Source organism: Panthera tigris, chromosome X (genome assembly GCF_018350195.1).
Source record: "Panthera tigris isolate Pti1 chromosome X, P.tigris_Pti1_mat1.1, whole genome shotgun sequence".
NCBI lineage: Eukaryota > Metazoa > Chordata > Mammalia > Carnivora > Felidae > Panthera > Panthera tigris.
This window is the reverse complement of record NC_056677.1, coordinates 6,436,081-6,462,028: the sequence shown is the minus strand read 5'-3', so window position 1 is coordinate 6,462,028 and position 25,948 is coordinate 6,436,081. Positions and strand designations below refer to the sequence as shown.

The 25,948-nt window shown below is 49.1% G+C and overlaps 1 protein-coding gene across 4 annotated transcripts in view; it reads right to left on the bottom strand.

The window, feature by feature from the left end:
* Window positions 1-25,948, bottom strand: part of TBL1X (transducin beta like 1 X-linked) — a 231,779-nt gene that overhangs the window by 204,378 nt on the left and 1,453 nt on the right. For 3 of the 4 annotated variants that reach the window (XM_042975257.1, XM_042975253.1, XM_042975254.1), the window contains exon 1: window positions 25,466-25,562. The exons of the other annotated variant lie outside the window; for it this stretch is intronic. The gene's annotated coding sequence lies outside the window, so the exon portion shown is untranslated. Of the gene's footprint in view, window positions 1-25,465; window positions 25,563-25,948 lie in introns of those variants that run through there. 4 annotated transcript variants of the gene reach the window in all.

Sequence of the window (25,948 nt, the reverse complement as noted above, 5' to 3'; positions counted from 1 at the left end):
AACTAAAATAATGTCATAAAGGTAACCATATTCCTTAGTTCTGCTTAGACTACGTGTCGGAATTTGATTTTCTCAGATAGAGTCCCAATTAGCCTTTAATTCTGTCACATCCACTTAGCTAGATAATCCAGAAGTTCTCTCAGACAGTTCTACCAAAATGGAATTTGTTGAAGGGCGCCTGGGTGGCTCAGTCGGTTAAGCGTCTGACTTCGGCTCAGGTCATGATCTCACGGGTTGTGGGTTTGAGCCCTGCATCGGGCTCTGTGCTGACGGCTGGGAGCCTGGAGCCTGCTTCAGATTCTGTGTCTCCCTTTCTCTCTGCTCCTCCCCTCCTTGCGCTCTGTCTCTGTTTCTCAAAAATAAACATTACAAAAATGGAATTTGTTGGAAGGGAGGCCTTTCCTGACTCCTGTTCAAGGCAGTTCAGTCCCTAGAAGTTCCAAGGAACACAATTATTATGGAGCACTCCTTTTCAGGTGACAAGAAGATCCTGAAGACTGCTTTCCAGTCACTGGGTTCCACCATATACAATTTTTACCACCATGAGTGGCAGCATAACTGCCCATAATTCCACGAATTCAAACAAGGGGCTGCGAAAGGTCTTGAAATCAATCATGTTGTGTCCCAGAGTGATATCAGGGAGCACGTGGCCTGAGCCCTCAGCTGGCAGGAGAAATGCGACACTACCTTTACTCTCTTGAGGACGGTATCACATGGGTGCTTAATGACCAGGTTAGGACTAAAATTCAATCATTCTGTTCCCATTTGAGGGCTCTTTCCAGGAAAACATCACTCTGTAGACTTGATGAAAAAACTGACCACCTACACGGGTCTTCTTGGATTTAATGTGGTAAAATCACAGATGAAGGCAGGATCTGATTTACATTGGTTCCCATAACCCCAACCTCCAAACAGGAGAATCAATCTATGTCCAGGAGTCTCCATTTCCCGTTGTCTGCGACACGCAGGTTTGCCACGAGGACAAGTGCGCTGCGAGAAGTCACAGCACAAAAATCACGGGCATCTCACGGCTGGTAAAGGACAGAATCATCAAAAGGACCTGGAGACGGTTCAGCCGATAATATCACTTCCTGGTTCCTTAAAACACAGTGAAGCAAGTGGAAAAGTATCACCTCTGTGGAGCACGAAGAGTTCCTCCAGAGCGCTGTGGGAAGGCAGACCTGAGACAGTGCCCTGTGGCCCTGGTAAGAAGCAGGATGCAGCTACGGGACCACTGGAGCCTCTCCGGCAATCACAGGGTCTGGGTCACAGGTCAGGAACCCAGACCACTGCCAAAATTTTATCGTCGGTCCTCGAGTGCGTATCTTCGAATACATTCCCTGCACTCCAAATGGCTTTGTCACTGTTCCTTTCTCCCCTTCATACACACACACACACACACACACACACACACACACACAACCCCCCCCCCATCTCAGCCACACTCAATTCTCCACGCCTGATGAGAATGTGAAGCCTCTTCTGCTGTGCGACAGGAATTAATACTCAAAACGTCTTGATACAGGCATGCAGAACGGAAAGTGGTGTTTCCTCCTGCACTGCTTTCCAGCTAAACTCTTTCAGCACGAGCGACATTCCCAGTGCCTCTAAAAGGGTCTGATCTGCCGCGTGGGGGTTCCTTTCCCAAATACAAGCAGCACTACTTTTTTTTTTTTAAACGTTTGTTTTTTGTTTTTTGTTTTTTTACGTTTTTATTTATTTTTGAGACAGAGAGAGACAGAGCATGAATGGGGGAGGGGCAGAGAGAGTGGGAGACACAGAATCGGAATCAGGTTCCAGGCTCTGAGCTGTCAGCCCAGAGCCCGACGCGGGGCTCGAACTCACGGATGGCGAGATCATGACCTGAGCTGAAGTCGGACACTTAACTGACTGAGCCACCCAGGTGCCCCTTTAACGTTTGTTTTAAACACGAGCCTGGGAGAGGCTGAGACAGGCTGACACAGAATCCGAAGTGGGCTCTGTGCTGACACCAGAGAGCCCAACACGGGGCTCAAACTCAGGAACCATGAGATCATGACCTCAGTGAAAATCAAGAGTCTGATGCTCAACCGATTGAGTCATGCAGGTGCCCCATGCATCTGTCTCTTGATCTCAGCTCAGGTCTTGATCTCAGGGTCGTGAGTTCAAGCCCTGTACTGGGCATAAAGCCTACAATCAATCAATCAATCAATCAATCAATCAGGGAAAGGGAAAGGGAAGAAAAGGAAAAAAGAGAACTGAAGGGTGGAACAGCCTTAATGAGCCCTGACCTCTCTGCATCCCATGAAGTCAACAAATGTCTTTTCAAAACCACTGCACCATAGATACACACAAGGAGAACCATTTCAATTATTCCCGTAACTTGCTGGTAGCCCCAACGGACGATACTTGGTTCATCTGATCATAGCAAATTCTAGGAGATACAGCATCCCCACAGCAAATGCTTCCCCAACTGGCTTTTTAAAAGAAAATACAGATTTGCTTGCTGCCCACAACAGAGGGGAGGGCCGGAGAAGCTTTAACTCGCTGTATCGTACGTTGGTACCTGCCTGCAAGCGATTCCCGACTTTTTTTCATACTTCAAACATTTCAACCACCAAAATAAAAGAACATGAGTGTGGGAGGAAGAATGAGGCGGCCTGCCTCTCAATAACACGGCTGCCTTCCTTTAATGAGGTCAAAGCTTTCTTTTTGCCACACGGCAACCAAGCATCAGCCTGCTAAGCATCGGCCCCTGAAGACTGAAGACGGGATTTATAGCAAGGTATAAAAGGCTGGTCTGTGCAAACTGGATAGATGGCCCTTAACCCCACTGTGCAACTTGGATCGCAACGGATACCGATGGCAACTGACCAATAATTACCATACATGCTCATTACTACATAGAAAAAAAAAACGAAATTTAAGGCACAGATCTTTGCTATCAAGAACTTGGCAGTCTTGCTGGTGAGGAAAGAAAATACATAACAGAAATAGTTGACAAAGGGCCACCTGGAGAAAGAAAACACTAAGCTCACAATGAAAATCTAATAAAAACCAGATTTTTCAACACCAAATAAATAGTCCGTTTATTAGCTTGAGGAACGGTAAAGAAATTAATACAACTTAAAAGACTGATACAGTACAAAATAAATGATAGAAAGTCACAGATATCAGGGGTACCTGGGTGACTCAGCAGGTTGAGCATCCGACTTTGGCTCAAGTGGTAATCTCACAATTCATGGGTTCAAGACCCACATCAGGCTCTGTGCTGACAGCAGGGAGCCTGGAGCCTGCTTCAGATTAGGTGTCTCCTTCTCTCTCTCTGCCCCTCCCCCACTCACTCTCTGTCTCTCTCTCTCTCTCTCAAAAATAAACATTAAAAAAATTTTAATAAAAAAACAATAAAAAAAAAGTCACAGATTGCAGAGAATCCCCGCCAAGACCCAGAAGTTTTAACCTGCTTCTACACAGCCCATCTGTGACATTTTCAACAACTCACTTCCCCTCCTCAGCAGGCCTCTGTATAGAAAGGATCGCCAATTCTCCCTCACAGTTGGGGCAGTCCTGCAAGAGGAGGTTCTCCAACTTGAAGGTGCACGAGAATCAGCTGGGAAGTACCTGTTTTATGCAGGGCTCGTCGGCCACTGAACACCCAGGCCCAGGCCACACCGTTCCTCGTGGAGGGCTGTCTCGTGCGTTACCAGCCCGTCAGCATCCTTGGCATCCACCTACTAGATGCCAGGAGCACCCTCTCCGCCAGTCGGTTCTGACAGCCAAGGATGTCTCCAGGCACTGCCACGTGTTCCCTGGGGACACGAGTGGACCCCCCCCCCCCCACATCCAGGGGACTCCAAGATGCAGCCAAAGAAGCTGCACGTCGAGCGAGCACCCCTGCCTCCAACACCCACGGAGCAGATTTTCCTGGACACAACCGGCTGCACCCAGCATCATCCACTGGAGTCACCCACCCCTCCCACACACAAACCCCGCTTCTGCCCTCCCTCCCCTCCTCCCCGGAATACAAATATACATTCGCTCCCTCTGCCCTGTGATTCCGCAGGACCTCCCCCTCCCCAGATGGTGGATCGGGCCTGGTCCCCTGGTTCAGTGGGGTATCAGTGGGTGTGACAGGCAGCGGTTTGGCACCGCAGAATTCCACCTCACAGCTTCTCCAATCAGGTGGAAGCGCAACCATGTGCCCCAGGGGTCCACTGGCCTCAGAATGAGATGCTCAGTTCAGTCCCAAACCCAGTCCAAAGCCTGACCTTCCTGGTTCCACCCGGTTGAGCCCAGGAGAGCCACGGGTGACCCACAGACTGCTACGCAAGAAATAAATGCTCGTTTCTGTAAGCCTCTGATTTTGGGGGTGGCTTGTTATGCAGTATGAGCACAGCAGAAAGCTGACTGATACAAATACCTCCCAAACTATTTCTGAGCAAAAACCTTCCAGTGACTCTCTTCTATCCCTACCCTCCATCTTCCTCCACCATTTTTGTGGAGACAGAAGCCCAGAGAACACGGATTCAGAAGATCCTATAAAGGCACACATAGTATCTTAGAAATCCTGGGGGCTGGGCCTCGCCTACTGGCTCTGCTCATGTCACGGTGGTCCTGTTGGGTTCCGACAGCTGACTCAGACTCTGAGACCCTAAGTCCAGGAACTGGTCCTGCCGAGACCCCCCGTGTGACCCCCAAATGGAGTGCGGAAGGGCCACCCAGCAAGTGTGGGGTTCTTGGGAAGAAGAGAGGACAACAGTGTGTCCCCAAGCTGCACCAGCAATCCTGGTTCTGTCCAAGATGGAAAACAGCTCCTGGTTGTGCTTAGATGTAAATCAAGACTCAGTGAGTGGGCTATGATCATCAGCAAAAGGTGGGCATACAAGCCAGGTTCCAGGACTCCCTCATTTCCTTTTTTTTCCCCCCATGACCTGGATATCTACTTTATTCAACAAACAGCAAACATTAAATAAAAGTATGAACCTTGCAGGCTTCAAAGGAAAAACTTAAGAGACAGAAACAAAGGATGTCAATGTGGTGGGGAGAATAATGGCCCCCGGGACTCCCATGCCCTAACCCTAGGGCCCGGGAAACATTTTTCATGGAAGAGACTTGCAGGTGTGGCAAAGTGAAGGATCTTGAGACAGGGACATGACCCCGGATTATCCAGGTGGGCCCAATGTCATCACATATGGAGAATCTTTCCACGCTGTGGTCACAGGGGATGGAATCACAGAAGAACGGTCCGACAGCCGCTACACTGCTCGGTGGCTTTGAAGATGGAGGGAGGGAACCACAAGCCAGGGAATGCAGCAGGGCCTCCAGAGGCGGGAAAGACAGGAAAACAGATTCCCCTAAGGACCTCTGGAAAAGAATGCAGTCCTGGTGACATCTTGATTTTAGCACAGGGAGAGCCACCTCTAGACTTCTCACCTCTACGTGGCATGATAAATTTGTGTCGTTCAAGCCAATATGCCGGGGCTATCTGTCACCGCAGCGATAACAAACCAATACGGTGCGTTAAAAGGAGATAAACCAGCAGAACACGCATGACCTTAGCAAGAAGCAATCTGCTGTAGGCGTGGACAAGCCAGAGAGCTGCGGCCCGTGGACGGGCTGAGAAAAATCAGCCTCCGTACGCTTCCACTCAACCCCAGAATGGTAACTGCAGTCCGACACCGACAAAGGGTTTGTAAATTCAGGGAAGTACACAATTCTAGGACTCTGCTATGGCGTAAGTCGGGGCTGTGGCTTCGGGGAGGCCCTAGAAAGAAGCCCAAGTCTAGCTGGATGGAATGCCATGACCTCAGAGCTGGAAGGAACTTCACACCACACCCTTGGAAAACTCAAGCTTCCTATGCCTCATCCCAAGAAAGGACTTGCTAAAACCCCACCCCAAAACCTCGGCGGAAGAGAGGGGTCAGCAGGTGCAGCTCTCCTTGACCGAAACTGTTGTCTATGCTGATCTTCCAGGGAAAAGATGGAAGAAGGGCAGAGAAAGGGAAGGAAGAAGGTTACAGTTTATGCCAGGCTGGAAGCCAAAACGAAACAAACAACGTTCCCTTTGTGAGCCATTTTCCAATTTAAACGCAATCAAAGAGAGGGGGAGCCTCTCTGGTTCTCTCATCCCCTAACACTCTTCCAGCTGGATTCTCACCCCTCACTCCCAGGCTTCCTGGACTACCCAGAGTTTCCACGAAACGGGTACCAAGAAACTGCCACAACACAAGCCCTAGCATGGAGGCACCCTGAAAATACTCAGTGAAAGAAGCCAGACACAAAAGACCACATGTGGCACGACTCCATTTGTAGGAAAGGTCCAGGACACGTAAATCCAGAGACAGAGACAGTGAGTGAGTGGTTGCCAGGGGCTGGGGTGGGGAGACATGGGGTGTGATGGCTTACCCGGTACGGAGTTGCTTTCTGGGGTGATGAAAATGTTACAGAATTACACAACAGTGGTGGCTGTACAGCCCTGCATATCCCAGGAAAGCCCTGAATTACACGCTTTAAACGGGAGAGTTGCATGGAATGAGAATTTCATCTCAGTAAAGCTGTCACGTTAAAAAAAGAAGAAGAAACTAAGACATTAGCTCATGATTACGAGTCACTGCAAATTTTTAAAACTGTAACCATCCCAATGAGATGAGCCTACTTAACCAGTCTGGAATCCTGCACAACAATCCACTCCACGGCATCTCTTGAGTCAAGATTCTCAGACAATGAGCTGAGGTCAGCAGCCCGAAGAAGGGAAGGTGTGACTGGAGGCAATACGGAACGGACCACAGATTCAGGGGCAAAAAGACAGAAGACATGAGGTTCGCGTCCAAGTGCACAAAGACACTTTTACAAAAAAAAGAACAGTTTGCGATAATTTAAAAACTGCTCTCTAAAATAAAAGAAGTTATCTTCCTCCCACGCCAAAAAAAAATTTTTTTTTTTTTTAAATAGAACACATGCACTGGCTATGAGAGTAAACACCTACTGATAACATCTAGGGGCTCCGAATTAGTGAATTCAGATTAGACTCTCGAAAAGGAAATTAAAAATAAAATACAGAGTGAAAATAAGATAGGGGTATTGGCTTGGGGCTGGTTGTGTTAAGTGAGAGGGCGCAGGATGCAAAACGGATAGACTGTTTCCCTGTGAGAGAAAAGACAGATGAGTGGCTACACGTCACCCTGAGGCTGCAGGGGGGACGCAGCAGCACCAGGGGCCTCCGGGCACAAGGCCTGGGTCCAAGCCACCCCATGTGGCTGGGTGCTGACCACAGTGCTGGGCCAGCTGCTCAGAAGGTAAGAAGGCATCGCTCAGGTCCCCAAAGGGTCCAGTTGGGCCAGCCCCCTGTGGACGGGGGTATCGTGGCTGGCTTCTGGGGAACATCAGCAGCCCAACCCAGCAACCCGGAGTTTTTCTTCCTTTTAGTCCTTTGGACATAAGGAAGTAAAACCCAAAAGCCCAAAGGAAAACAGTGATACCAACAACCACACAAAAATGGGAAGCCTGATGATTAAAACCACAACACTGCAAGACAAGGAACCGTGGAGAGAGAAATATCTGGAACAAGAAATAAAGCAGTAACAGCCATGGGTTATGAAGACCCACCTGTAAGGCCGTGGCTCTCGGAGTGTGTGCGGTCTAAGACGGGTGGCTGGGAACTTGTTAGAAATGCCCAGTCGCGGGCCCCAGCCCAGACTGACCAAATCAGAATTCTGGGGATCGGGCCCGGCAGTCTGTGTTTCAACACGCTCTCCAGGGGGGGGTTCTGGCAAAGGGTGAAGCTGAAGAACCCCTAGTATGACCACAAAAGTATTTATAGAAGCATTATTCTTCACAGCCAAAAAAAAATGGAACCAACCCCAATGTCCAACAACTGGTGAATGGATAAACCAACTGGTGTATCCATATCCCAAACAAGCCTACCCGGCTATAAAAAGGAATGAATTCACGGGGCGCCTGGGTGGCTCAGCTGGTTAAGTGTCCAACTCGATTTCAGCTCAAGTCATGATCTCACGGTTGGGATTCACTCTCTCTCCCTCTCTCTCTGCCCCTCCCCTGGGGCATGTTCGCATGTTCTCTCTCTCTCAAAATAAGTAAAAAAAAAAAAAAAAAAGGAATGAATTCATGACACAAGCCACGATATGGATGAATCCCCAAATCATTACGCTGAGTGAAAAAGGCCAAGCAAAACAATGAGTGCATATGGTCTAATTTCATGGATATAAAATTCTAGAAAATGCAAACTAACCAATCCAGTAATAGAAAGCCAATCAATGTTCATCCTGAAGGCAGGAGTGGAGGGAGGAGGAGATCACAGAAAGGCACAAGGAAATTTGAAAGCAATGGAAATATTATATTGATACATATAAACAGGCAGATGGATAACGTAGCTACATTACACGTAGATGTTTGTGAAACCACCACAATCAAGATAATGAGAAAACTGATTAAAGACATAATTTATATATGCCTAGTTTCCTCTACTTCAATTATACTTTAATACAGTTGTAAAAACAAAGAAAACAGATGGGAACCAAGTATAATATGATTCCACTTAGATAAAAGCACAAGACTACATATTTGCACGTGGACAGCTGAACACACTAGAGGCAGATCTATTCTGTCGCACTCGATAGACTGTTAATATTGATTATTCTGGAAGAAGAGGAGGAGGACGCTAGAACTCCACACTGCTTACATTCATGGAAATTAGCACATCATGTTGGGAAAAAGCCTGAGCTTAGAACGGGCAAACGAAACAAACAAAGAAAAGAATCAGAAAAGGGATGTTGGGAGGAGATCTTGCACTTTGGAAGGGCTAAGGAAGGCAGGTTGGGGGCAGGTAGGAGGAAGAGCACTGCCCCCCCCCCCCCAGGGGTAGAAACCAGAGCTGCAGGAAAGGGGAAGGTCTGGCAGCAAAGTACAACACAGGGAACAGGAGGCAGGTGCACAGGGTGGGTCCTGGGCAGGGGACTCCAAGGCAGATGAGCCCAAGGAAACTAAACACAGACAGTAAAGTGGAGAATGCTGGTGGAGGGCCGGTGGTCATCACGGTGGACATTTCAGGGGAACCACGGAAAATCCTAGAGAAACCAGCAGAAAGCACGCGGCCCACAGCAGAGGCCCCAAAGTGTTAGGGGTTCGGAAGTCACCCCCCTAGCCAGTCCAGAAACACGTCCCATGACAAGGTGCCTGCTGAGAGCAGCCCTTTTCCAGGTACAGACAGAATTCTCACAGTCGTTATGCAGGATCAGGCTCTTTCTCCCGCTCTTCTCAGTTCTTAGGGAAACAGATAAAGAAGAAATGTGATTCCCAGATCAAAGTCAAGGGGTGGCCCCAGCTGTCTGTCAATGTTGCAATTTCATTATTTGTAAATGAATACTTCTAAAGGGATTGAAATTTTTCCCCTGTAAAGTTAACTCCAAAAATCTTGTTTGTTCTTTGCTTTTAAAAAATCTCCATTTCCAGGATGCCTGGGTGGATCAGTCGGTTGAGCGTAAAACTCTCGACTTTGGCTCAGGTCATGGTCCTGAAGTTCGTGGGTTCGAGCCCTGCGTCAGGCTCTCCGTCTGCCCCTCCCCCACTTGCACTGTCTGTCTCTCTCTCTCTCTCTCTCTCTCACTCAAAATAATTAAAATTTTTGGGGGCACCTGGGTGGCGCAGTCGGTTAAGCGTCCGACTTCAGCCAGGTCACGATCTCGCGGTCCGTGAGTTCGAGCCCCGCGTCAGGCTCTGGGCTGAGGGCTCAGAGCCTGGAGCCTGTTTCCGATTCTGTGTCTCCCTCTCTCTCTGCCCCTCCCCCGTTCATGCTCTGTCTCTCTCTGTCCCAAAAATAAAAATAAAAAACGTTGAAAAAAAAAATTAAAAAAAAAAATAATAATAATAATTAAAATTTTTTTAAAAACTTACCAAAAAATCCCTACTTCCCTGGAATGTCCAAAGAATGAAAGATGCCTGTACCTCTTTCATAAACTCGATGGTATTTTCACTCCTTCATTGTCACAGTCTTTTTAATTTTTTTTAACGTTTATTTATTTTTGAGAGAGAGGGGGACAGACAGACAGAGAGCATGAGTGGAGCATGGGCAGAGAGAGAGAGGGAGGCACAGAATCCGAAGGAGGCCCCAGGCTGTCAGCACGGAGACCGACGTGGGGCTTGAACTCACGAGCAGTGAGATTATGACCTGAGCCAAAGTCGGATGCTTAACCGAGTGAGCCACCCAAGAGCCCCACAAAGTCTTTAGTGAAGATCTAAGTACCTCGTTTAAAACTACCCCCGGATTCAGGGGCTCCTGGGTGGCTCAGTCAGTTGAGCGTCCGACTCCTGGTTTCGGCTCAGGTCATGATCTCAGTTTGCAGGATGGAGTCCCACGTTGGGCTCCGCACAGGCGGCACAGAGCTTCCTTGGGATTCTCTCTCTCACTCTCGGTCACAGCCCTTCTCTCACTCTCTCAAAAATAAATAAGTCATGGGGCACCTGGTTGGCTCAGTCGGTTGAGTGTCCGACTTCGGCTCAGGTCATGATCTCGCGGTCTGTGGGTTCAAGCCCCGCGTCAGGCTCTGTGTTGACAGCTCAGGACCTGGAGCCTGTTTCAGATTCTGTGTCTCCCTCTTTCTCTGACTCTCCCCTGTTCATGCGCTCTCTCTCTATCTCAAAAATAAATAAATGTTAAAAAAAAAAAAAATTAAAATTAAATAAATAAATAAGTCAGTAAACATTAAAACATTAAAAAAAAAACTACCCCACGATTCAAAGCTACCACGGCAGAGGTCTTGGCCTCCACACTCCTGACCTCTCAGGCTGGGGAAGTGTTTGCTGGCACAGGGGGCCCGCCCTCTGGCACTGGAGGGTGTTTGAGAGCATCTCTGGTCTCAGCCCACGAGATGCCTGGGGACCTCGTCCCCATTTGTAACAACCAGAAATGTCTCCAGATATCGTCCGGAGTTCCCTGGAAGGAAAACTGCCCCGGCGGAGGGACAGCGAGCTGAGGTCCATCCCAGGCCCAGCTCAAACTTCCCTCCAAGCCTAATCAACAGTCAACACCATGAAAGAATCAAGAAGCAAGATGAATGGAGGGGAAATGGGCACACGTCCTGGGTCGTGTCATGGGTTCACTCGTCGGCCGAGTCCGGGAACTGAGTCCTTCACTGTCGAGGGAACTCCTTTCTCAGTTCCTACCTGTCCCAGGGGCCCTTTATGCAGGGTCCCCCGAGGCCGAACACGACTCTATGCGATGAGCTCCTCCAGATCCTGAGCTAATTACTTCCCACATGTTCTACACTGAGAGCCTGCCAAAACTCCATGACTACCCTGATTTTTCAGAAGGGGGAACTGAGGCACGAAGCCTATAATCGCTGCCTTCTCCCTCTCCTGTGGAAGGGCGGGTAAGGTTCACTAAGTCCAGCCTCACCACCTACCACGTGGCAAGCTCAACCAAGCACACGAGTACTTGTTCTGAGGAAAGGGAAATCTGCAAAGACAGAAAGGAGATTAATGGCTGCCCGTGGCTGGGAGGTAGGAGCTGCGATTGATGGCAAATGGACACGAATGACCGTACTGAGGAATGAAAATCGATTATGATGATGGCTACACAACTCCATAAATTTACTAAAAATCATTGAGTCGTATGCTTAAAATGGGTGATTTTTATGGTATGTAATTTATACCTCAATATCGTGGTTTCAGAAAATCAACTAGATGTAAGTCACATTTAAAGTTCTACGTTAAACACCACCGCAAGCGGGTGTCCACAGTAAGCAATCCAAAGGCACAGCAAACATCTACGGCAAACCCAAACAGAACACCGTAACTTCCGCACAGATCGCGGGGAGGGAAGGACAGCCCAACCTGAATCTACAATGCGTCCGAATCAATTCTCAGGACTAAACATGGCCCAACACTACCAGCTGCCCAACCCAGTGCTGTGGACAGAGACATTCCACTCGGCCGAACATCTGGGCCATCAGAAACGCACACCAAAAAATGTTCTTGTCCGTGGGGCACCTGGGTGGCTCAGTCAGTTAAGCATCCGACTTGAGCTCAGGTCGTGATCTCGTGGTCCATGGGTTCGAGCCCTGTGTCAGGCTCTGTGCTGACAGCTCAGAGCCTGGAGCCTGCCTCGGATTCTATGTCTCCGTCTCTCTCTGCCCCTCCCCTGCTCGCGCTCTATCTCTCTCTCAAAAAATAAACATCAAAAAAAAATTTTTTTAATAATTTCTTGTTGTCCAAATAGAGAACATCCAACGGAAAAGCAAACACAAGGGGAAATAGAGGAGGTTGAATGTTTAGTGTTAGATACTCAGTAGCACCCAAACTTCCCTTAGGACAAATGTCCTGCAAAATAAGGAGACCCCTAGCTTATCCCTTGCAGCCACAGAACACAGAAGCCACTAAGAAAATCAAAATTCACAAAGGAAACCTCATTCTGTGTGCCATTTTATATTTAAACATGACTGGAAAATAAAAACATACAGTCTCATTTCAAGTTCACTTTGAAAATACGTCCGGGATAATAAAAGAACAAAAATACAAAATGAAACAAGCAACTACTGAATACATGTGTACTGTACTGACGGAGATAAAAATGAAGTATTTCCATGAGCTAATCTTACTCTATATTTAGTTTTAGTATACGAATGTAATTAACCAAGGTTATATAATTTTGCTAACATCAAACTTCCAATTATAAAGCTTCACACACAATTATTTGAACGACAATTGTTTTTTTTTTTATTTCGGTGGAAAAATGAAGACAGCTAATTTTAATAACCCAATCTTCCCAAGGAAAAGTAACTGCCTTCCCTGATATAAATTATGTAAACGGTACTCCGACCAAACTATAAACTAATTTGTTTTTCTATTCTCTTCCAAAGGTTGGTGTGCCCATACATTTAATGTTCTGGTGGCTTTTATCATTTGCCCTTACTATCAGTCTCCCTGCACCCCTGCTTCACACACCTAGGCCTCACGTTCTCAAAAACTATACGCAGATTTCCGCACCTCACTGGTGTCTGAGCTACACGTTTAGGGAACAGAAGCAACTTGTGTGCGTGCCTCTAAAAACAGTCTCCCTTTACAGCCATCTTCTGCGACACAGCTCGGAAATATTCTTCAGGGCAATTTGGCAGGCAAATCATCAAATGAATAATTACTAGTGTGTCACCCAAAAACAAAGAAGAGGACTCAGGATCAGAGCTGAAGTGATTCACTGGTGTCTGGTTGACCTACTTACAACACAAAGTCAAGACGTGGAAAGACGTGGACACAGCTCAAGGAGTCTGGCTGAGAGCAAAATACTTCAACTTCTCTTTCCTCTCCAAAGAGCAAGGTGCAGGGGCAGATAAAAGATAAAGCACATTCCCAGAGACACTAATTGTAACTAATCTACTATTGGCATTTGCACGTATCGATCTCCGGAGAAGAGAGACAAAGGTTTATAACATGGGAGAGACAAAGGTTTAGAAGAACACGACAGGAAAAAAAATTCTACTTCCTGTTTCTCCTCTTTACAGTAGGTGCCTTCTATTGCCATAAAGAGAAGCAATTTTTTTTTAAGGAGATAAGTATTTCAGTTTACCAAACGACAAATGAACGTCTATGCAGATCCGTTAATGACACGTGGCATATCTGTCACGTGGCACGTAGAAATGAACAAGAAGCGTTCACCTGTAGGCTTTTGAATTCACTCGCAAGTCTCCCAGTTTCATTTTACGTACAGACTTATACTGCAAATTCAGTATTCACAAAGGGAAAAATTGATGCGAACACCAAAAATTACACAGAAAAACCAAGGATAACCTATCAACCATTTCAAGTTAAACAAACAAAAAGGCTGATGTGGAAACCCTGCAACGACTTGCGGGTTGACATTTAGTCTCATGAAAACCAAACCTTCAGCCTCCACAGCAAACGAGCTCAGACAAAAGACTTCAAGGGTGAGGAGGCCAGTCTCGGTTCTCACCTCCAGAGCTCACAGTGTGGTCTGAATCGTGAACTTAATTTTTTTAATGTTTATTTATTTATTTTGAGAGAGTGTGCATGTGCTCAAGTGGAGGAGGGGCAGAGAGCGGGAGAGGGAGGGAGAGAGAATCTCAAGCAGACTCTGCACTGTCAGCACAGAGCCAGACATGGAGCTTTATGCCACAAACATGACATCGTGACCTGATCGGAAATCAAGAGCTGGACGCTCAACCGACTGAGCCATTCAAGGGCCCCGTGAATTTTTACCTTTACTCTCTGTAACACCAGCAGTACAGCATCAACTAAAGGGAGTTTTGTCTTTAAAAAACAAACAAACAAAAAAACAACCTCTGTCATGAAATATTTCTGAAAATGTGTTAAATAACAACCGTGACCAATGAAACTTGTCTCTGGAAAAAGACCCAACAAGGAAACAGGCAGACTGAAGGTACCTAAAGACTTTCATCACAATCCTGTTCCCGCACCATCTCACGTTGGTTGTCTTCTAAGGTCTGAATCTCTTCAACAAGCCTGTTTCTCAGGAGCCCTGAGGGCAACCATCAATGAGTGCAGCTGATTTATAAACAGAATTAAGTGATTATGAAAACACTGCAGAGTCATGAAATGCGTAAAAAGCACAGCACGCACCTGCAGCGGAGATTCTGTCATCTGGTTCTAAAGCATGAATATTTTTTCAGCTTTTAAAACACACAAAATCCGACAGATCCAAGCATGCACATATACACACACACTCTGGCAGCTAAAGCCAGAGGGGGGAATACATCTGTGTCCGGGGACCCATTCAGCAATGTCTAAATGTTCTTTCATTGCACATCCTAATCAGCGAAAAAGTTTCTAACGTGTGCCCCCAACTCACGAAATTTATTTATTAACTATACACAGCACTCAACCAATTATTACATGCATTTTTCACAGACCACAAAAAGAGACATCTTCTAAGTATCAAGACACAGAGAACGTGGACATTTTCAGTTTCTTCCTACGCCCTAATAAATCTCGCTGTGCACCTGCCCAGAGAACATGAAGTCGACCCGGGGAGGGCACTTTGGGAATTAAAACCTAACACTGCCCCCAACAAAATGTGGAGATTACTGGTTTCAAGGAAATGTACTCAGAAGCCCATGAAATTTATCAGAGACTCCCATGAAATGTATAAGGCAACTCTAACCTCCAAAGGCCTCTCACCTTGTTCTCATCTGGTCTACAATCATTTCTGTCATGCACTAGACACGTAAGATCATTAATTCTTATTTTCATCAACTTCAGAGCTGGGTGTACCTCCAATGTTGTTTCTCTTGGCGAGGGCTTTTCGAAAGCATTTTGCTACAAATCCCTGGAAATGGTTGAAATTGGCACAGAATCACCCCTGCGTCTTAGAAACAAACCGAATGGGTATTTTCTCATAACCAAGTTAAAAGTTAAAGCAAATCATGTCTCCCAGACTGATCTGTGACTGTCAGGAGCTGGCCATCACTGTTGTCAAGTCGGTAACTGAATGCTTGAGTCTTTACCAACACGAGTTGGCATTAAAGCTGTGTGGGTCCCAAGTGCCTGATAAGATTCTGTTGGAAAAAGAACCTAAGGCAGGGACCCAAGTTTAATCCGTTCCCCACACGAACCAAATGGTAGAGACATCAATTCTCAACTCAACTGCTTTTATCAAATACAACGTACCACTCTGCAACCACCTGGAACCCTACTTTTTTACAACCGCCTGGAACTTTATCAGTGCTGGGAATTAGGTTTGCATACTGATGCAACAGCCTTCTGCACGGCATGACTTCGGTGACAGACTTCCTGTCCACGGTCTCGTTTCTCCTCTTCAAATGGATGTCAAGATTACAAGACAACTGGAGGAACAGCGCTGACCCGGTTAAGACTAAGTACTCCCTGCAACGCACCAGAACAGAGATCACTGCTCAGGGGTGCTGAATTTTTCTCCACTTCTTATGACCATTGATACGGTCTTACAGTATTAAAGTTTTTGTTATTTGTGATTTAATAAAATAGCATCGCATATAGTAAGCTTCTTTTTGTCCACGTTTCCACCTACTGGGATATTCAAACAAGCGGAAACGTTTGCAGAACAGAACAATACCAGAACTGAACCATACCAGATGTTTGCACAGACTCTTGATCATAGGAAGAAATGTAGCGCTGTGAGAAATGAAGTGTCCCCTTAAACTCACTCCAACTTGGGTGATGCTGGTTACCTAGTTCTCAGTAGACTTTAGGAAAGTTTTCAATTTCTTAGAAAGTGGGAAGGTAATCAGGCTTGGGGGGGTGGGGAGCCCTCAACACCTCCCTCTGCATCTGCACTCCTGTGGGGGTTGATGGGAAAGTGCTCCACGATGGCTATCTAGGGTCATATTCTGGGTTCCAGGTTCCAGGGAAGCAACGAAGAAAACACACTTTCTTCAAAGCCTTCTGGCTGCATCCACCAGAGGGGGGAAGGGGGAATCACAAGAATTCAAAGCAGACAAAGTTTTCAAGGAATAAACACTGTGAATTTTACCATAAGCATTGTTTGTGCTTTACAATGTCTCTTGAGATTGGGAAACCACAAAACGCATACAAATTATTCAGAGTCACCCAACAGCCCAAAGTATTTTCTGATTCGATGTGTACTGTGTTAAGCAAAATATATAACTAAGTTATCAACGTTAAGTCAAAATCGCCTATTTCGCTAGTGGATAGAGTGACAGTCAAAGCAGGGGACATAAATAAACACCAGTTTACTTATACTTTTTAATATAATCCTTAACCGTTCTTTTAAAAAAAAATGGGGTAGGGGCGCCTGGGTGGCTCAGTCGGTTGGGCGTCTGCCTTCGGCTCAGGTCATGATCTCATGGTTTGTGAGTTTGAGCCTGAGTCAGGCTCCGTGCTGTCAGGCTCCATGGAGCCTACTTGGGATTCTCTCTCTCCCTCTCTCTCTACCCCTCCCCCCGCTCACGTGTGCACGTGCTCTCGCTCTCTCTCAAAATAAACACTTTTTTTAAGTTTTAAAAAGATAGCTGCCCCAACACACGAGTAATATCCGTTTTCCAAATTAAAATCTCCCCACAAGATAGAAGTCTCCAGATCAGCTCACCTGCGCTCTGACTCCACCTCTAGAGGTGAGGACGCACACAGGTTTTAAACGATGTCACGCAAGCAGGCGGACCACCCAGGGCAGGATCTGGCCAAAGCCAAACACCAAGCCCATTCCTCTAGAAAACATGCCGTCTCCTATGAGACCACAAAAACTGAAATTACAGCCTAAAGCACAGGTCAACAACTACAGAGACGCACAGACATAGGAATTCATTTTATTTCTACAACAAAGTGATGCAAATACAACTATATTTTTAGCTTGTTTTCTTTTCCAATTACTACCCCCATTGGCAAAAAACGCAACAACTCCACGCGTGGGTCTTGTTTTTTGAAACCGAAGACAGGACTTTATAACTCACTGACACAGTTCACATACTAAGCATGTTTGGGGGGGTGAGGCAGAAATATTCAGGAAACGTTTTTCTGAAAGTGCATCAGAAAACATCCCATTTCAACTCATCTGGCGGCGAGGACTAACCAGTACAGGGAAAGAGCAGAAGATCTTTGGCTGCCCCAACAAGACACCTGGTATCCTGACTCCATGGCTTCCTACAAATATTAAAAAGCAGTAAGGGTTTCTTCTCCCTGCTTTTGATAATACCCACAGTGCAAACCCTGCTGTTCTGAGGCAAACACACAGGGCCATGTGTGCGAAAGTGTGAAGTTCATGTGCCATCAGAGAGAAACACAAAGGAAGGTGCTGGGAGAGTGGAAGGGTTTTCCATGAGGCATCTGATCCAGAGTTGAAACGCAATTACCAAGACCCAGTGGGCAGAGCTGTTGGGTGAGCACTTCAGTTAGTGGTGGGGGCCGGGTGACTATGGAGGGAAGCACCACAGGTGCCTTTGGGGTGATAGACTTGTACCGTATCCATCTTTTGGTGTTGGTTACACAAAGCTACGCGTGTAGCGAAATTCACAAAACTGTACACAGGAAGAGAGAATAACCAATCTTATAGAACGATATGAAAAATTATATATAAAGACGTATATATAAGCAGCAGTGAAATTCAACTTAAAGTGGGGAGGGGGTGGGGAGGAAGAGATAAGGAAAAGGAAGCAAGCGCTGGAGACCATCCTAACTAATAAAGATGCATTTGCACACCCAATTCCCAACCTCGGAGTGGAGGAAGGTATCGGCAGGCGGGGCTCCAGGCAGGATAATAATCCTATCTCCTTTAATGCCACAAGCCTGAGAAATAGATTCTATTTTCTCTCTCTCTAAATGAGAAAACGAATGCTAGAGAAAGAAACTGATCTGCCCAAAGAGGCGGGCAGCGCAAGGCAAGCTGTCTACAGACGAAGTTCCCCCCACAGCTGCGTCACCTGCCCCACGGCCACCAAGGGCCCAGAAGACACCCGTGCAGGCCAGGCCTGGTGCTCCTCTGGGCTCACTGGCGGGCTCAGGATGACCAGACACACAGCAGGACCGGACTCTAGACACTAACAGGGCACCTCTTCCAGGGGATCCTTGGAAAATGTAGATCCATGTCTGGCTGCCCCAGTTTGTGAAGTTCGAGAGTCAGAGAAGGGATGGACACAGAGGCAGCACCGAGTCCCGAGAGCGGCCGAAACTTCACTCACTCGCCCCCACGCTCACGAGCTCCTGCACAGCCTGTAGTACTGGGGTAACTTCAACTCCAGGGTGACCCCCATGTCACTGCATAAACACGAGACAGGTGCCATGTTTTCCAGAATAAGTAGCGTCAGTACACAGAAGCTGACCCAAAGTGAGACCTAGCAAATGCACGACATCCATAGAACCAAGAGGAAAAAGTCCAGAAACACGCCTTCAAGAAACACCTGCATCTGGGGTCTCTGAACTCCTGGTGTTGAGGCGGAGCTTGGGCAACGACACGACACGACACGACACACACACACACACACACACACACACACACACGGCCCTCTTGGTCTTTTCATTCCGCCTTCGAAGTGCACTCAGCCTGTCTCCTCTTCCCCTGTGAGCACTGCAAACTTCCTGTCTCAATCTGCCAGAGGATGTAATTCACTTCCTAACAGATTCCCAAAACGGACAGGTGTGCCTTGGGAACACAGAACGTGACGGGCGCCTGGGTGGCTCAGTCGGTTAAGCATCCGACTCTTCACTTCGGCTCAGATCATGATCTCATACAGGGTTCATGAGTCCGAGCCCCACACAGGCCTCTGTGCTGGCAGTGCAGAGCCTGCTTGGGATTCCCTCTCTCTGCCCTCCCCAGCTTGCACTCTCTCAAAATAAAAACCTAAAAACAAAGAAAAAAAGGGAGCACAGAACTTGATACACAGGTTTTTCTTGGTACCCACCTTCCCCCCCGCCCCCTACTCTTTCCCCAACAGGATTGTATGCGGTTTAACTCAGGGTTGGTGTCCCCACCTGGGCACCACTGGCATTTGGGTGCCCATCATTCCTCATGGTGGGGACTGTCCTGTGCAATGTAGGCTATTCGGCAGCATCCACAGACCGTCCCCCCTCCCCGCCCCCTGCAGATACCAGGAGCACCACCATGCCCTTCCCCCAAGCTGTGACAACTGAAAACGTTTCTAGACATTGCCAAACACCTTTGAAAGTAGGAGGCTGAAATGCCCTGAGAACCATGAGTTCATTCAAGATCCTAGAGCTGAGGGCTCCAAGCCCAGTTCCCATAAAGCATCCCCTGCCTTCACCTCAGAAGACGTTCCTTTCTTTTGCACCTGTGTATCACCCCATCTCCACCTCTGCTCCCGTCTGCCAAGAACAAACATAAGCAAAAGAAATGGCACCCGGCTTCCTCTGCGAAATTAAAAAACATCTTTGCCAGTGTATTAACTTTAAATTTGCCCCAATTTTGTCTTTTCTTACTGGGTTCCAGGACACGTCTGCAGTCTTCACTCACAGCAGATTCTCAATAAGCATTTAACAGCAGCGATATGGGGACAAACCTGTCCACTCAAGTGAACACAACCATGTATTTCTTTTAATGTTTATTTATTTTTGTGAGAGAGAGTGCGAGCAGGGAAGGGGCAGACAGAGAGGGGGACCGAGGATCCGAAGCGGGTTCTGTGCTGACAACAGCGAGACCAATGTGGGGCTGGAACCCCCGAACCACAAAATCACGACCTGAGCCAAAGTCAGATGCTCAACCGACTGAGCCACCCAGGGGCCCCAAGTGAACACGACCGTCTTTAGTCAAGTTCCCCGCACCCTGGTCACAAAGCCACCCGGGGAAGCGAATTCCTTGATGGCTGCGTTTTTCCCCTGAGGTTTTGAACTCATTTTCTCAGATGAGGCTCTCTTTGCCTACATAAACATGTTGACTTCGCCAGTCCCTTCCCACATCCAGTTTTTATTTTGGCTTTGTTGCGTCTCATCTGGCCGATCTGGCCAGTGTAGTTTGGTCAAACCCCAGGGAAAGGATGTGGGGGGTGGGGGAAGGCCGAGGAGGGCAAGACCCGAGGGGGAAACTCACATCCAGTCTCCCACTCAAGAGGTCAGTTACTTCCTTCAATACTAAAAATAGTTGGGGGGGGGGGGTAGTTTATCTCCAAGTTACAAAAAAAAGTGTTTACAAAATGACTTTAGCCTTGCTTCCCAATTGAAACTATATTTTATTTTATTTTTTTTTCAACGTTTTTTATTTATTTTTGGGACAGAGAGAGACAGAGCATGAACAGGGGAGGGGCAGAGAGAGAGGGAGACACAGAATCGGAAACAGGCTCCAGGCTCCGAGCCATCAGCCCAGAGCCTGACGCGGGGCTCGAACTCACGGACCGCGAGATCGTGACCTGGCTGAAGTCGGACGCTTAACCGACTGCGCCACCCAGGCGCCCCAAAACTATATTTTAAAAGTCTTTAGGGGCAGGGTGCCTGGGTGGGTCAGTCAGTTGAGAGTCAGACTTCAGTTCAGGTCCTGATCTCCTGGTTCATGAGTTGGAGACTGACAGTGAGGAGCCTGCTTGGGATTTATTCTCTATCTCTGTCTCTCATTCTCTCCCTGCCCCTCTCCACTTGTGAATAAGTGCTTCCTCTCAGGAGAGAAAGAAAAAAAAAAAAACTTTAAAAAATAAAAGTCTTTTTTTTTTAATTATTTTTTAACATTTACTTTTGAAAGACAGAGCGCGAGCGGGGGTGGGGGGCAGGGAGAGAGGGAAACACAGAATCCGAAACAGGCTCCAGGCTCCGAGTTGTCAGCATAGAGCCCGACTCACAGCTCGAACTCAGGGCTTAAACTCGTGAACCGCGAGATGACCTAAGCTGAAGTCAGACTCTCAACCGACCGAGCCACCCAGGTACCCCTATAAACAAAAGTCTTCAGGGGTGAAAGGACAACAACTTATTGTATGTTCCACGTTTTTTTTTTTTTTAAGAGGGGAAGAGAGGGCAAACGCCAGGATTAGGAAACCACCGCTGAGACAGCGTCCTGTCGCACCAAAGAGCCATCGGGGCTGCGGTCTAGGCCAGATCGGTCTAGGCCAGATCGGCCTGCCAGTGCCTCGTGCGCAGACCCCAGGAATCCGGACCCCCCAGCGGGAAGTAGGCAGGGGGCAGCCCCAGGTGAGCTGAGCTGAGCTGCTCACCAGCCCACCAGGTAACTGAGAATCAGAAGGCTTCCGTGGGCCTGGCCTCCTCCTGCGAAGACCCTTCTTCCACCTCTGGAAGACAATCAGGGACATCCTAGGTATTTCGTTAAGTACTTTCTGCCAAAAGCTGACGGGTCACGCCAGAGCCCTGAAGAAACAAAAATAAGTGAGTACAAATGGCAGAAAGGTGATCTGGGAAGTCACCTCTCTCTCTGGCAGACACAAAATTGGTTTTCCCCCCCACCCTCATTTACAAATAAAATTTCTAGCCAATTACTATAAAAAATACAAAGAGCTGTGCAAAGATCACAGCAACTAATAAAAATAACATCCTGACTCAGGGACCTGGTGTACAGGAAACAGCTAGTACTCAGCCATTAAAAAAAAAAAAAAAAAAAAAAAATACTCTTGACGATTGTGAAATCTCACTCTGTTGGAAGGATTCCTTATCTGCCTTTTTAATACGGAAGATTTTGACCTCAAGAGACTGAACCTCGAAACTAAGACTTATCAGGTCGGGGGTGGGGGGCTGAAAGCCTGTGGTATCCACAGCAAACAGAGGCTAAAACACATCACACATGGCCGCACCCTCAATCACCCACACAGGGCCTCACCGATGCTGACAAGTTGGGCTCCACCATCCCAAGGACAGTCCCCACCATCCGCGTAGGCAGGCACCTTGGGGCCTGGCTAATGGCTATACCTTTCTTCAGGTGGGAAAAAGGACGCAAGGAGATGAGAGGCTACTGGCCTCACCCAAGGTTAAACACTCAGTGGGAGACTCGGGCTTGCGGTTCCGGTTTTCTAATTCAGAACTGGTCCAAAGCACCTCAGTCCAAAATTGCTGTCAATTTCAGATCAAGATTCCATTCACTGGGGGGGCCTGGCTGGCTCAGTTGGTAGAGCGTTCGACTCTTGATCCCAGGGGGTGAATTCAAGCCCCACATTGGGCATGAAGCCCACTTTAAAAAAAAACAAAACAAAACAAGTAACAATCTATTCACTGAAATCACTTTCCTGGGTAAATCATAGCTGAAATGGGTCTTTCATTTTTTTTTAAAGGTTTATCTGTGAATTATTTCAAATTTTAACAACTTCTCCCCTCCCCCTACAAAAAGTACACCAACTTTTATTAATATTTCCTTGCAGTAACTATAGAGTAGCACCCTCTAAGAAAACTTTCCGCATGTCCTGTGCTGGCTCATATAGTGGCCACTGGCCACAGGCATCTACCGAGCATGTGAGTTATCGCTACAGGAACTCAACAGAATTGTTTATTTAGTTTTAATTAATTTGAATCTAAATATTCACATGTGGCTAGTGCTTACTATACTGGACAGTGAAACTATAGAAAGCAGTCCCTCCGCTGAGGTCGATGTTTCCTGACTCACTGGAGCCCCTGGGCCTGTATCTCTGAACAGATTTCAATGTACGTTCTCATTCGTGAATGCGTGCATGTCATTTTAAGGAACTTTAGGTCTCCAAATGTGAAAATTCGTGCTAGGTAAACAGGAAAACAGGAACTCCAAGCATAAGAGCTGGGCTTCAAGAATCAGACAATCCTTCCTCCCCTAAATGTTAGCAACTCAGTGTCCCCTACAGCAGGATGGCAAGAAGTACCACACACAGGGGCATCAAGTGCCTGTAAAATCCTCAGTGCGTGGCCTTCAAGTAACGCGTAGACAATTATTCGATTTGCTAACAGGAACAACTAAAATTTACAGGCAACTTTATAGTTTCCAGAAAACATACACACACACGTTCTTTCTTTCTCTCCCTCCCAGCACTCAATGAGCACCAGGATTTCAAGTCTCATTTCTGCACACATAGAAAGGACACTCAGAAAAGCTGCAGACCTTCAAGGTCAGCAGCAGAGTGTTAAGAGGGTGGACCCTTTCGCTACTTCAAGCCAAATGGGGACAAAGGCTGGTTTCTAGCCAAGCAAGGTGTCCTGACAGAGATGGGTCCAAGGGCTCTGTCCACCTCTCTGCAGGCTCTGGAGCCCACTGAACTCCTCCTAACGGCCCATTCAGGCAAACCTCACACGGAGGAGGGAGCCCGAAGTTCCCACAGGTAGAGATGAGATTCAACACTAACAGCACCTGCGCACCATCCTTCCCCAACCCCCTAACACATGCGAGCATTCAGGAGCACTGAGGTTTGGGAAATTTAAATGGGGGTGTTGATAATTACTGGACTGACCAAGCTGTGGATAAAAGCAGAAAGAAAAGCCAATCCCAGAGGATCCACTGACACTGGCCCCACAGGGCACAAAATCTCCCATTTTTGTCCCACAGGTGCACATTTCATTTAAGAGCTGGAATCTCCTTGAGGGCTATTTTAGCAACTGGGTCAAATGATGAACTTCAACTTTTATCCCTAGATTAGTTATCCAGCTGGGTGGTTTTCCAGGACGATCTGCAGCACATTTGAAACGTTAACATCCTTTAAAACTAAAGTGTCATCTCGATGTCTTAATTGTGCCAAACTCAACATTCTTGCCTACGCGCCCCCCTCCCCCCCCCCCATCATCTCTTTTCCAGGAATGACTAGTTGTAAACTTTTCATAAAATCGTCAAGAGCCATTTGCTACCCGGAAACCAACGCTCGGGACCTGAGGAGGGCTCTCCCCGTCCTAGCTAGAGTCCCGCCCCTCCCCTTCCAGGTTAAACTAGGGACTCAGGCGGCACTTCAGGAGAAAAACAGCCAGAAGTCGGGTAAAGCCACATGTGACAATGCAAACCAGAAACAGTCGAGGATGCGACAGCAAGCGAGTTTTTGTTTCTTTCTGGGTTCTGCTCCACAACATTACCGACTAAGAGGAGGAAGAAACACACACACACACACACACCACCGACTCTAACTTTGTGGAATTTCCAAGGCAGTTGGCTCGGAGAATGCCAGGCCGTGCAGCGAGTCCGGGCCGAGGCCTGACCGCGCGCGCAGGCGACGCACGTGAAGTCCAGGCCCTACCCCAGCGCGGGCGGGCCTCTAGCGACCCCAAATTGTCATATACCAGACGGTCACCGACACCCGAAGGCACACCCCCACGCCGTTCCGAGCACCGCCCCCCCATAGGGATAGTCCCCCTGGAGTGCACAGCTCAACACACCGAAGGGGGGCCACCCCTCCCCCCTCCACCCCCTACCCCTCCCGCCCCCCCCACCCCGCCGAGCCCGGGAGCAACAGGTCTGCACCCTCTCCAGGCCGCACTCGGCAGACCCCGCCTGACCAAGGGCGCCCCCCGCCCTCCACCCACCGATGTCGCCCCTAGCCGGGTCCCCTCGCTCGGGCCGGGGAGCTCCCGACTTCCTTGACAGTTTCTGCCTCTCGGAAACTGAGCGGCGGCCGGGCCCGCGCCGCCGCCTCGCCCGCCACTCACTCCACCGCGCGCCGCCGCGCTTCCAGCCGGTCCCGGGCGGGCTGGCCGGCGCCCGGGGATGAATGGGGCGCCCCTCCCCCACGGGGGGATCCCGCGGCGGCGGAGGTTCGCCCCGCCAGCCCCAGAAGACACAGACAAAGGGGCGCCGGGGGACAGCCCGAGCGCTTCCCCAAACTTACCGGCCGCCTCCCCTCCCCAAACAGAGCCCCCCCCACCCCCCGCGCGCCAGCCTCCGCCCGCCCCCGACGCGCCGGCACTTTGGGGAGCGGCCACATCGGGGTATTGTTCAGCCTGCAGGGAGCGCGCCGCACCCCTGCCCGAGCCCTGGGGACAGTTGGGGACCTGCCCCTCCAGAGCCCCGGCGGCGGGCGGAGCGTGCGGGCGCCCCGAGCCGCCCGCCAGCACCCCCCCACCCCCACCGGAGAAGTTTGCGCCCCCTGCCCCGCGCCCGGCCGGCCGAGCCCCGCGCACTCACCTCGCCGCCGGCAGCGCAACTTGTGGCGGCGCCGCCGCGCTCCGAGCCTCCCTGCCGCCGGCCGTCGCCGAGCCCGGGCCGTGCCGCGGCCGAGGAGGGCCCGGCGCCCCGGAGCAGCCTCGCGCCGCCCCCGGGCCGCCCCCGCCCCGCCGCCGCGAGTCCCCGAGAGGCGCGGGCGCTGGAAAGTTTCGGGTGCCGAATGGCGGCCGAGGGCGCTGCGGCGGCGGCGGGGCGGGGGCGCTGGCGGCTCCTCGCTCCCGAGAGCGGAGAGTGGGGGGGGCTGGGGCGGGAGCGGCGGCGGCGGCGGCGGCGAGAGAGGGCGGGACGGCGGGAGGGACCGGCACGGGCAGTGACCTCCGCCGGGGCGGGGGAACGGCCGCCAGCGCGCCGACCCCGGCCGGGAGGACTGCCAGGGGGGGCCGCCTCCGCCGCCCCGGCCGGCCCCTCCCCCCAAGGCCAGGGCCCCGGGGGGGGGGGGGGGGC